This window comes from Octopus sinensis, linkage group LG9, assembly GCF_006345805.1.
Source record: "Octopus sinensis linkage group LG9, ASM634580v1, whole genome shotgun sequence".
NCBI lineage: Eukaryota > Metazoa > Mollusca > Cephalopoda > Octopoda > Octopodidae > Octopus > Octopus sinensis.
The window spans coordinates 63535738-63548680 of NC_043005.1; the positions used below are offsets into that span (position 1 = coordinate 63535738).

At 34.2% G+C, this 12943-nt stretch overlaps 1 long non-coding RNA gene across 1 annotated transcript; it reads right to left on the bottom strand.

Moving 5' to 3' along the window:
• Positions 1-4875: 4875 nt before the first annotated feature.
• On the bottom strand, positions 4876-12643 carry LOC118764706. Its single transcript, XR_005000512.1, has 3 exons — positions 12633-12643; positions 5918-5927; positions 4876-4932 (listed from the first exon to the last, which is right to left on the bottom strand). It is a non-coding gene; the product is annotated as an uncharacterized LOC118764706 (long non-coding RNA).
• Between the last annotated feature and the right edge of the window lie 300 nt (positions 12644-12943).

The following is a 12943-nucleotide window of genomic DNA, read 5'->3' on the forward strand; positions in this document are numbered from 1 at the left end:
TTGATTTTTCAATTGATATCAGGCGTCTTATTTCTGGATATGCAAGCAGAACTGAACTTCATTTAAGCTAAGAACATTTAGTTACAAAATATTTGTGATAGTGATCAAATGGAGAAAATTGCTATTATAATTAGTTTAAAAATAAAAGTGTTTTGTTTGAATTTTGTCCAGTACCAAGTACACCTGAAGGCGCAAAGAGATCAAAGCGATCGGAAGGTATTATATATGTAAATATTGATTTCTAACATAGTCACAAAACCACAAATATGATAGTAAGGCATAGCTGATTACATTAGTTCCAGAATTCAAACTGTGCTTCTTCTTCCGAGCCCTCAGAATGTAAAGGATTGTTACTATGTACAAGCTATTTTGTTCGACACTCTAACTACTCCGCCAATTCACATCTCCAGAAAACATGCATAAATTGGAACACATTTCTTTTTTAATATGAGAATAATAATTCAATAAATTATAGACTTATTTATACATATAGCGCTGTTTGATATTGTTTACCTAACTGAGAAGAAAAAGTTCCAGTAAAGAAAAATCAAAATTGACTTGAGTCCGAGGAACAGTTCTACATTGTCCATGACAAGATCTAACAGTTATTAACGTTCATATGATAATATTTATTCGTGTCATGAGATAAGATAATTTCTGACTTTACGTGCAAAGTTCTACCAAGAAGATTCGAAGAACACAAAAAAAGATATTCCAGTTTCGCTTCGTCGTTGATAGGGAGGTCAGCGAGAGAGAATCAATATCTAGCTGTTAAAATAAATTACTCGAAGAAAAATACATCGCGCACGGTTGCTAAGAAACTAAATATGAATGTAGATAAAAAGAAAATGAAAATATTATTACAATATATTCATGTAATATTTTACTTAGTATGGGGTATGAATGAGTTGACAGCTTTTATTTTTATTTGCGCGTCTCGGGTTCAAAGCCCATCAGATATTGATTTCCGTTTTCATAATTCTAACACTGGAATCATGATTATGAGATCATGGGTCGATTCCTGGACCAGGTGGTGTGTTGGGTCTTTGAACAAGGCACTTTATTTTATGTTGCTCTGGTTTACACAGCTGTATTGTAGCAGCCAGGTGATGTATCGCTTTTTCTCTCTAACCAACAGTCACCTTTTTGATGTTCTCCGAGGAAAATTGTGGGAGGGTCAAGAGAGTATTTATATCTGCGCGTGAATCTACAGGTACATAATGTTATTAGCGAAAGCTTGGCACTTGATGCTAGGCCATACACGTTTGCGCGTGAGGGCTATGGTCTTTCTAAAAAATTCTAACGTGGGGAAAGTATCATAATCTGTTTAGAATGGATGAATAGGCTGTACACATGGATATCATAGGCCTTTCGAAACCTGTCAATGGTGTTAACGTTTTGCTTAATTTGCCACAAGCCGAAGATTACTAGAAAGATACAAGCAAGGAAAGGATTCCGAAGGGTGGATGGTTTGAAGATAAAGGCAAAGAGAGGAACAGAGAGAGAGTGAAAGAGAGAGAGAGAGGAAGAAAGGAAAGGAGGAAAAGTGAAAGGAGACATTGCATTTGTTTCGGAGGCTGGAGTGAACTTGTGAGTGCACTCATGTCAGTTAGTCGAATGGTCAATAAATGCAATCGAGAATCTATCTCTCTAAATATATATATCTGTCTTTCTCTTTTTCTCTCTCTCTCACTCCCTCTTTCTCTCTCAAAGGCGCCTACAGGCGTCATGATTATGGACTTCCCATGAGGAAGTCTAAATATTCGTAATTTTTCTTTGGGAAAATAGTGCAGTAGATTGTGCTTTCTACCAGTATGTTTTCAAATGACTCTGCGAGCTTTCAGCTCTCCTGAGTCTATACATGAAGCACAGGACCTGTTTATTCCTTAGCAGGATGAGTGATTCACAACACAACAGGGTATGTCTACATACCAGTGGGTCTGTTGGACACATTTCTTGGAACTGGCCTTCCTTATGAGTCCTGTATGCATTATCAAAGGGCCGTGTTTTGTTATTTAGCTCATAACTGCAACTATTGACAAGTACTGCAACATCATACCAGGGCGGATCTGGGACTAGTAGAGACTAAAGAGTAACTTCATACTCTCTAAAACTCCTGAACTCCCTATTTGGAGCCTTACAACCAGATGCAGTTGAATATCTTGTTAAGGACATACGCTAGTTGTGCTGAAAATAATACGAAATTAAGCATAAACAGTTCAAACTGTAACGTGTTGATAAAGTAACTCGTCCTCTATAATATCTCTTCTTCCTGTTCTTCATCCTTGCCGGAAAATAGGGAATTCCAAGCAGATGAAATGTGTTGTCATTGAGTTCTTGTAGAATAAGAAGTGTAGCCTGCCGAAAGTCCACAGAAGGTTATGAAGATGACACTATTGAAACGAACTATGCGCACAGATAGACAAATAAGTTCAAAGAGGCGTTGAACCACCATTGAAAATGAATCTCGTAGTGGAAGACCATTAATTGTAACCACTGACAAAAATCGCCAGCAACTAGACAAACTGATGGCGCGGACACACATGTCACAAACAATGAATTCACTACACAACTGGAGTGTAGTTTAAATTCACCAAAGACGATCTGCATATAGGAAAGTGTGCGCAAATTGAGTACCGTGGGTGCCGAAACTTCATTTGGAGGAGAGAAAAGTAAACGTCCTTTCTGATCTGCTGGCAACATCTGAAACCAATAACGTGAACACAATTTTATGATCCATATAATAAAGCTCAAGTCAACACCTCAGCAGTTCAAGAACCGGCGATCGGTACAGAACGTCGTGACTGCTTTGGCGAATGACGGTGCCTCTTATTTTTGGGAATGTGACTGTACTGTGGATAGCATGCAAAACAATGAGACATTCAGGAAGGTTAGAGAATCCATCAGGAGGAAGGAAGAGTCCGAACGACAATCTGTAAACGATCCACATGATCATGACAGTGCCTGATCAAGTACATCTTTGCCAAAAAAATCAAGCAGTTGATAAATTTAGTTTGTCATTGGTCTACAATTCAAACAGCCTGGATCTAACATCCTACAGCTTAAACCCCTTCAGTGCTATGAAGGAAAGTCTTCGGAATCAACGATTTGACAACACAGACGAGGTGAAATTGTAAAGAAGTGCGTACAACAATGAATACCTGAATTTTTTCAAAGAGCTTTCGAGAGATGATGCAAAAGCATCAGTTGTGATAGAGATTACTTTGAGTAGTACCGTTGTCTAGAGGAAGACTTATTTCTTCAACATGCAGTATTTGAATACCCTATATTAGTTAACAGAAAAAAGAATTTAGCTCACTTTTACACCACATTCAGTATAACTAACTGCTATCTTTATTTGCATACTTAAATTCGGTGGTGGTGGTGGTGGTGGTGATGATGATGATGATGATGAATATAACATTGATGACGATAAGAAACGAATGATGACAGCAATAATGGTGACAATGGAGATGTTGTTTAATCTCCAAAACTAGCTTGGATAAAATATATGACCAAAGTCGTTTCAGTAGTAGCCATTTTCTCTTTCTTGTGGTACATAGTATATTTATGACTATATTATTTAAGGGTTTTCTGTCAATTTGAACGGCAGGCTGCGTAAGTTGAGAGAGATTCACCTGTTATTTCTAGAAGATCGGGTGGTTAGGCAAAGAGGCTTCCTCACTGGCTCGACGGGTAAAGGTAGTCCATAGAAATGCTGTTGATGAGGATAGTACCAAATATGGTGTTGATGATGAAAACTATGACTACAATGATGGTGGTAATTGTGATGATGTTGATGATGATGATGATGATGATGAGGATGATGATAGTGGTGGTAGCTGTGGTGTGGTGGTGGTGTGGTGGTGATGATGATGGCCATGATATCTAAGATGTTGGCGATGATGACAATGCTGATTAGGACGATACTGAAGAGGAAACTATGATAGTAGAATTGATTCTGACATTCATGACAACAAGAATAACGATAATGACAATGGTGATTATGGTAATAATAATAGCGAAAATTGCAAATAAGATGAAAATTATGGAGATTTTATAGGATACAGTAATTTTAATTAGATTTTCTAATTTGTCATGATAATCATGCAATTCATTACGTCATTGTAATGAGAGATACTATCTTAAAAAAAGAACTGCTTATTGAATTGTATATCAGCTTTGATTCAAGATTGAGAAGGCAAAAATATTTCCTTAAGTATTACATTATGTATAAACCTCTTTCCATCGGACAATTACATATGGCATACATTATCAATACGTCCTGTTGATAGAGCTCCCCGCAAGAAGAATGAATTGATCTCTGAACTAGAGGACAATAAAAATCCAATCTCAATACCACAGCCCTGCGGCTGAAAACTGGTGATATATATATATATATATATATATATATATATAATCAAAATAAGTAACAGGATATCAAGAGTTGGTGCAGTACGACCGTTTCAAGCGACTCCATTTAATTGAAAAATGCAATCATTACATCAATTTAAATGCAGGGCTATCCTCAGCTGCATAAATAAATAGAAAGTTTTAATCAGTTGGACACATTAATATAATTTTACTCAAATTCTCTAATAGAGCAAGAAGAAGGAGAAAGTCCATGTTGACTCAGAATATGCTACACTTCTAAGAACTGTATGAAGTTTGTTAGAGTCATAGCTTGTAAATGATTGTGATTCACTTTGAATTTACTAGTCTTATTTTATCAACTACCAAATCTAAGGCTACAGGACAGTGTCTGTTTAGAATGGATACACAGAGTGAGTCGACAGTTTATAGGTGAGTATGGTCATAAATATTGTTAGGATTTTAGGAAATGTATAAGTAATTCTCTGTAAGGTGGGGATAGGAGAAGACCCTAAATCGAGATGTTAATTACCAGTTAGAGGGGCAAGACGCTAATAAAACCTATGAAGTTAATACAGAGGAATTTATCATGGGGTACAATGGATGATTGTATATAAACAATATTGTTATGTTGAATGAAGATAAAATTTAAGATTACTAAAAATGATATTATAACCAGAATAGATAAACTGTATGTACATAAAAAATTTCAACATTAGAAAGGGAAGATTACATGGAATTAGTTTAGTATTCATACGTGTACTTAATTAATTATTTACTTATAAGGTGGTTTCTATAAAAATTGCTCTGGGTGTTTACTTATGGAATACTGGGGCGATAAATCATGCTATCTTTATATTAGTTATAAGCTAAGATTCAGAAAAAATCGGAAAAATAAGTTATGCACAGATACATTCACATATGTCACTATGTGCACACATGTAAATATACACAAATTATTGTTCTTTATTATGGGTATGTTATAATCAACTCTTCAAGATTTAAGTAACTACAAAGTTTATATTTCTCTTTAAGAACGTTAATAACTTATAAGAGGTTAATTGGTAAAGATATCAAAATAAGAAAACACAATAATAAGACATGAAAGAGAATAGTGAGAAGGAAAAATAGGAAAATATTAGATTTATAAGCACTAAAATTCACTCCATAATTGCTAATGGTGTCGTGGTTAAAAGCATGGGCTACTAACTCCAAGATTCCGAGTTAGATTGAACTGAATAATAATAATAATAATAATAATAATAATAATAATAATAATAATAATAATAATAATAATAATAACAATAATAATAATAAAAAAATGAACGAACTATTGAGTTTGGTTTAATGGCCTACCAATGTATACTATGAGTTTCTTTGCCCTAGGAGTCGGGAAGACACTCGGCATGAAATGGAAGCAAATTTGAAAGAAGAAAAAAAAAGTAATAATAATAATATAATAATAATAATAATAATAATAATAATAATAATAATATTGAAAATACCTTAGGAATGAGAACCCAGGTTCTAAATTTCCCTAAGACACCTGATGAAGGCTGGAAGGTATATCGGTCGAAGTGTTGTGTTAACAACAAACAAGATGCGGACAAATATCCGTCAAATGTAAATAATGTAAATAAAGTAAGAAACTATATATTAATTATTAAATTCGCATCATATACGACACTAAAATTAATCACTCCTGTCCAGGTTCAAGTGCAGCACCTATAAATGCTAATTTCGAAAATATTTTAATGTACGGGTGACACTATGTACGCATGCTCTATTATTAATTTTATTCACCTTATTTTGAGTTGTATGGATAATACCGCTCTGACTTGGTGCTTCAACTTAAGTCCCTGATTCAACTGAATCTCAATTATTTCATTATATATATATATATATATATATATATATATATATATATATATATATATAAAGTTAATCCAAACAAGAAAGCACAAATAAACACAACAACGCGAGGACGTGGAACAAATATAGTATTATTGGACGCTCAGGAAAGAAGGAAAGAAGGAGGGTTTAACGTTTCGAGAGGAGCTCTTCTTCGGAAACATAGGAGAAGGAAAGATCCAGAGAAGGGAAGACAGAGGAAAAAAATCGCCAACGGTACACACGAGGTTACATTTTGAAAGACCGGAAGGAATATATATACCTGAAGTACAGTGTGGGGCAGAGAGGACGGATGCTTTTGAAAAAATCAGAAAATCATTAATTTTAGATGCAAACGCTAAAATAATAATAGTATACATAACTGTGCAGAAAATTCGCTTGTCCGATCATGAACCAATGTCTCCAAAGAAACATAATAATATAAATGCACAATTACCACACCCCAACCTATATAATACGTATACATAGGTGCCTCTGGAAACCAATTCAAAGTCCGTCATCACAGCCACATCTCATCATTCTGAAAGATAAACAGATGACACGAAACTTCATTGGCACATCTAATTTGGAGATTGAAAGAATAAAAAAATTAAATACAAAATAGATTGGTCAATAGTAAAAAAAAATGCACACCCATGTAATTTGCTATCCAAAAAATGTGATATTTGCTTTGAAATTTGCCAGAAATTTGGAAACGGCATACTGTCCTGCTTGGCATTCGCACCGGAGGCTCCAAAACGAACATTTCAGAGTGTTTGGATGTCAATCCGAGGACATGTACCGAGAGTGATAAAACTCAAACGTCCAATCAACATCATGGTATTTGGAGTGATCACCAGTGAAGGCGACGTTATGCCGCCATCCATCTTCTCACATAGCCTAGAGGGTAGCTGCTAGAAGACCTCTGTGTTTGGACTTTGCACCATGCCATACATGCAGGGGAACCCAGTCATAGCTGTCAGAAAATTTCTGCAAACATATCACCCCTAACGACTGGCTACCTAACTCTTCAGACTGCAACCCCTTTGATTATTATGAGTGGGGCGCAGTAGAGCGAAAGGAAAAAAAAATCTCCTTGTGACATTAAAAATGATTGAAGGTAAAGATTATGGCAACATTCACCAACATAGAAAAGGAGACCGTCCAGAAAAGTTACAGGAGTTCCCGAAGTCGTCAGGAAGCCATAGTTGAATCCAATAGCGATTTTTTTGAATAAATTTACTCTTTAGTATTTCAAAATATCTTTATGTAATTTTGGTAAAAATATCTGTTAAATTAACATGTCAGTGTTACTTTCATTTTTGCGTAATTTAGACGACAGTTTATTCACCGCACCCTGTATATTTATATATATATATATATATATATATATATATATATATATATATATATATTATATATATATATATATATAAAGATAAAACTTACATGAAAATGGATGCGTGGCGTTCAATCAAATAATAATATAAATAATATATATATATAAATGCATATATACACACACATTTATGTACATGCATACATAAGTATGTAAGTATGCATATATGGGTACAGGACGTAACAAAACGTAATATATATATGCATGTATATATATAGACGTATATATATGTATACACACACACACACACACATATATATATATATATACATATATTCACACACACACACACACAAACACATACACACATACACACACATATATACATGTATATATATATATACATATATATATATTATTTATATAAAGGGCATTACTACATATAAATGCCTCACACTATGAGGGACTCTTAAAGTCAAAACTACCATAAATACAGTGTACCAGAGGTTTTTTCACGCTGACTACTTGATAAATTCTTATAAAGATTTTATCCTACTTTTAAATATATATATATATACATATATATATATATATATATATATATATATATATATATATATATATATATATAATCCTGCATCAAAAGAAGGGCACACAGACACCACCACCCCATGCACACATACCGATCTGCTCACAGATTAGTCAACGTATTTCTTTTTGTAAATGCATGCAATTTTTCGAGTATTCCACAGACAGAGGTACTGTAATCAAAATCATCCTGACAATGTGCGATGAGCCTATATCTATGAATAACGATGCCAACTATCGAACCGTCCGCTTTGTTTTCGTCCTCCATAAGATCCGAGTTGACCCAATGTTATAACAATACTTGCCTAAGGTTCCACACAGTAAAATCGAGCCTTGGTTGCATTATTGCGAAGCAAACATCTATCTATCTATCTATCTATCTATCTATCTATCTATCTATCTATCTATCTATCTATCTATCTATCTATCTATCTGTCTATCTATCTATCTATCTATCTATCTATCTATCTATCTATCTCTCTCTATCTATCTATCTATCTATCATCTGTCTGTCTATCTGTCTATGTATGTATGTATGCATGTATGTATGTATGTATGTATGTATGTATGTATGTATGTATGTATGTATGTATGTATGTATCTATCTATCTATCTATCTATCAATCATCTGTCTATCTGTCTATATATGTATGTATGTATGCATGTAAGTATGTGTGTATTTATCTATCTATCTACCTATCTAACTATCTATCTATGTCTTTCTCTCTCTCCCTCTTTCTCTTTCTCTCTCTCTCTCTCTCTCTCTATATATATATATATATGTGTGTGTGTGTGTCTATATACGCATACATATATTTTCACGCATAAACATTTGCATATATACTTTTCTGTAGTTATTTTCGATTTTCTTTTTAAACCAATGTTTTCTATGCATACTCTAATATTTATCTACTTTTATTAAAAAAATATCCTCTTAATATCATCGGATTGCAGAAATTTGCACATTTTTGAAATATTCGGTAAAAACTGCTGAATATTCATAAATGTGGTTTTTTATTTCAAAGATTATGTACAAGCAAAAGTAATTGTTTTTTTCCTGATGTCAGCTTAGTGAATTCATATAAAGAACATCTGGTAATCGTAATGTATCTTTAAGCAAGAGAAGAATTCCGCTAGGATACTATTAAGATGCTAGTGTACAACCCCCCCCCAAAAAAAACCCCAACAATGATGGATAAATTAGTAAAGCACGTGATGTCTCGGTTTAAATTCCGAATTCGAGGAAGCTGGTTAAGCTCGATGCTAATGGGCAAGTTTATATGATGAGAGATAAATTCACTTGTGTGTGGCGAGAGGTGAAGAGTGTAACTCTCCACGTTTGGCCTGTCACCCGAGAGCGAAGGTGAGTGAGGAGGGAATTGGTGGTGTTGTTGGGGCTGTAGGTAAGTAATTATACCAGTAATTACCTGAGATAATTAGCCGAGATATCAACAAATAATATATTAATAACAGAGCATATTCGCATTAGCTATGTTGCTATTTTGTTCCTCTTGTACATCCAGATATCTGTTTTTATATATGTCTGTATATATATATTGGCCTGCTCGCTTATCCAGCGGGGTGGCGTCATTCGAAGGCTAAAACAATGCGAACGCATTGTGACCAGCGATGTGTAACAACATCTGATGGTCTGGTCGGTCAAAGGAATGAGGAATATATATATATATATATATATACTATGTATATATGTATATGGCCGGATGAACCATACACGAGTAAGCAACTCACTATAAAAAAAATTATAAGTGTGTGTGTGTTCAAACACGTAAACTTACATATATGTATAGTATGTGGTGGTGTTAATTTGTGCCTTTTGTAACTTTTCATCTCCGAAAGGAGATGCAGAGGAACCGACATGAGGTACGGCTTCTAGTAAGCATTTAATCTTGGTGGAACACTTCACTGTTTCATTTGATAACAGATGATATCATCTGGAGAGAAAGAGAGAAACATAATGAGAAGAAGAAGATAATACTTTATTTATCGATTCTGAAAATGATGAAAAGTGACTTTTGAACTCAGAGAGCCTTAAACTTAGAAGCATAATTATGTTTAAATACATTATTATTAAAACAGAAGCTGTACTTTTTAATTGTTGCTCTTTCTAAAATTAATCAATAAGAGAATGCTTGTAATGCGTATATACCCAACGGAAACTCTATGTCAAGGAACATTTGAGCATCAGACGAAACGCCAGGTGGTATTTAGTTATAGAGCTTTAACGTTTGAATTCAAATCCCGCTGAGGTTAACTTTGCTTTTCATCTTCTCAGGATCGATAAAATAAACATCAGTTAAAACAACTAAATTAGTTCTTTTTTTTCCTTAAAAATCAATAAGACTGATAAACTATTGATGGATACTACTAATCAGTGATTATTAACCATTAGCTCTGTTACTATACCTCTCATCACCATTGGTGTGTGGCGAAATAAATATCAATGATAACACATGATCTGACTGGGAGAGGACGTGACCCAACCAAACTTGCTGGCTCTGATTCTAATGAGAAGAGAATCTGTGATGATACAAACGTTGATTACGAGCTCAGCATTAACGTTGACTGATAAATAAATCTTTATAGCATGACTAACTGTGATTATATACATAAAATCGGCAACACCTCTAAGATTATCAAACATGAAAACATGTTACGAATTATGATAGAAGCTAAACATTTGACAGAATAACATTTAAACTATCATACATTTATCTACATTTACTGACGTGAATATTGCAGCTGGTTTAGTCGACAGGCTGCTAGACTAACACTTAATGGTTCAATAATTTGTATATTCTCATCATCTCTACCTAACGAGTTCGTCAAAATGTAAAGAGGTTCTGTGCGACGATGCAACACGCAGATGTATGTAGAGGGAAAAGTATATAAAGTTAGTGATCGTTACATTACGTAATTACTTTCAAAACTTCCTATAGACTTGAGTGATGATTAATAATTCTTAATATTAGAGGTGTTTCAATCAACCGTAACATAGCCAAGATCCGAAATACACTAAATGTGAATTAAATAACTAAAAGCAAATTAAGTAAACCATTAGAGATAGTAAAAAGACAGGTAATCAACCACAAATTTTAAAATATGTCGCAAACATAGAATTGTTAAAAAGTTATCTTTGCAATGATGTAATGTTTTAGGTTCGCCAATACCACAAAACAACCTTGGAAAATGTCTCGTCTACTAAAGGCTCGGGCTGACCCAGGTCTTTCACAAAATTGATTTCTGATTAGTATGATCGCTCAAAAAACTAATGTGCCTATGAAACAAAGGAGAGCAATCAACGTTGTTCCTACGTGTGTTGGAATTTCCACATACTTAGGTATGTTGTTTCTTGCAGAAATAACAACTTGCCTATAAATTCCATAATTAATAAACTGCAATAAGATGAGGAAACGTATGTTGTGTGTGATTTTTATAAGTCCATATCTATTAGCAATTGCATATAATTTATTACCAACTTTCTTTTCATCATCTTTCAAAAGTCTGTTCGTTTTTTTAATTATTACTTTGTAATTAAATAATAACTTGCATGTTTAGCATAAAATACTATTTACATTAAAATCTAAGACTCTTCTGCAATGTCGCCAAGTTTCACAATAATTTGACCATACCTGACATACTACGAGGGGCTCGTTACGAGTTGTATCGAGCATCACAGTGTACATACGGCTCTGATACGATCTCTTCTCTGCATATTCTTTCAGGCTACGAAGCTGCTACTCAGCTCTGAAAAAGCAGCTTGACTACAGCTTGTTTCAAGTTACACAGGGGCATATCATCATCCACTAAGGGATAATCTCAACTGGTTATGGTCAAGCAACTGACAAGCAAATCTGTGGTACTGAGCAAGATATTTGCTGTGGCAAAATATTTGCTTGTTGTACATCAAGAAGAAAAAAGGAACGTGTTTAGATTACCAATGAGTTCAATCAGTCAAGATCAGAAACCACGAGAGTTACTGCCTGGTATTGTATCAGGGCGTTTATTATTGCGTGAGAAAGCTGTTCATACCATCAAGGTGACACTGGGGTACAAATATACAAAGCCTAATACACCCATCATGACTCCCCGTCTGATAAGGATACACCAGGCACATGCATCACAACCATATGTGCGCGACATGGTGATCTCATATTAAGATAAACAGCGCATGACCTTGCAGGTGGTTGCCCAGTTAGAATTATCTTGAGGTCAAGTAGCTCATCCCGCTAAAAAGGTCCCTGAATAAGGGATGTTTAAGGATGTTGAACAAAACACCCATGTTTCCAGAGGTGAATTATCCAAACCTCAAAGAATTCCTCTCAACAAATGGCTATGATGCTCCCCCACTACTTCTACTCGTAATCAAAGATGCACATAGCTTCACCCACTTAGGGACATGCTCAACTGGTTAAGGTCAAACAACTGACAAGCAAATCTGTGGTACTGAGCAAAATATTTGCTGTAGCTTATCATTTATACTAAGACAAAACAATGTACATGATAACACTTCCAGTCAGTTAAAATCAGAAGCTATGAGAGCCACTGCCTGGTACTGCATCAGGGCAATAAGGCATTTATTATTACTATTATTATTATTATTATTATTATTATTATTATTATTATTATTATTATTGTTATTATTATTATTATTATTATTATTATTATTATTATTATTATTATATTATTATTATTATACACAGAAAAGATGAGAATGTTGGAAAATTATTATTATTA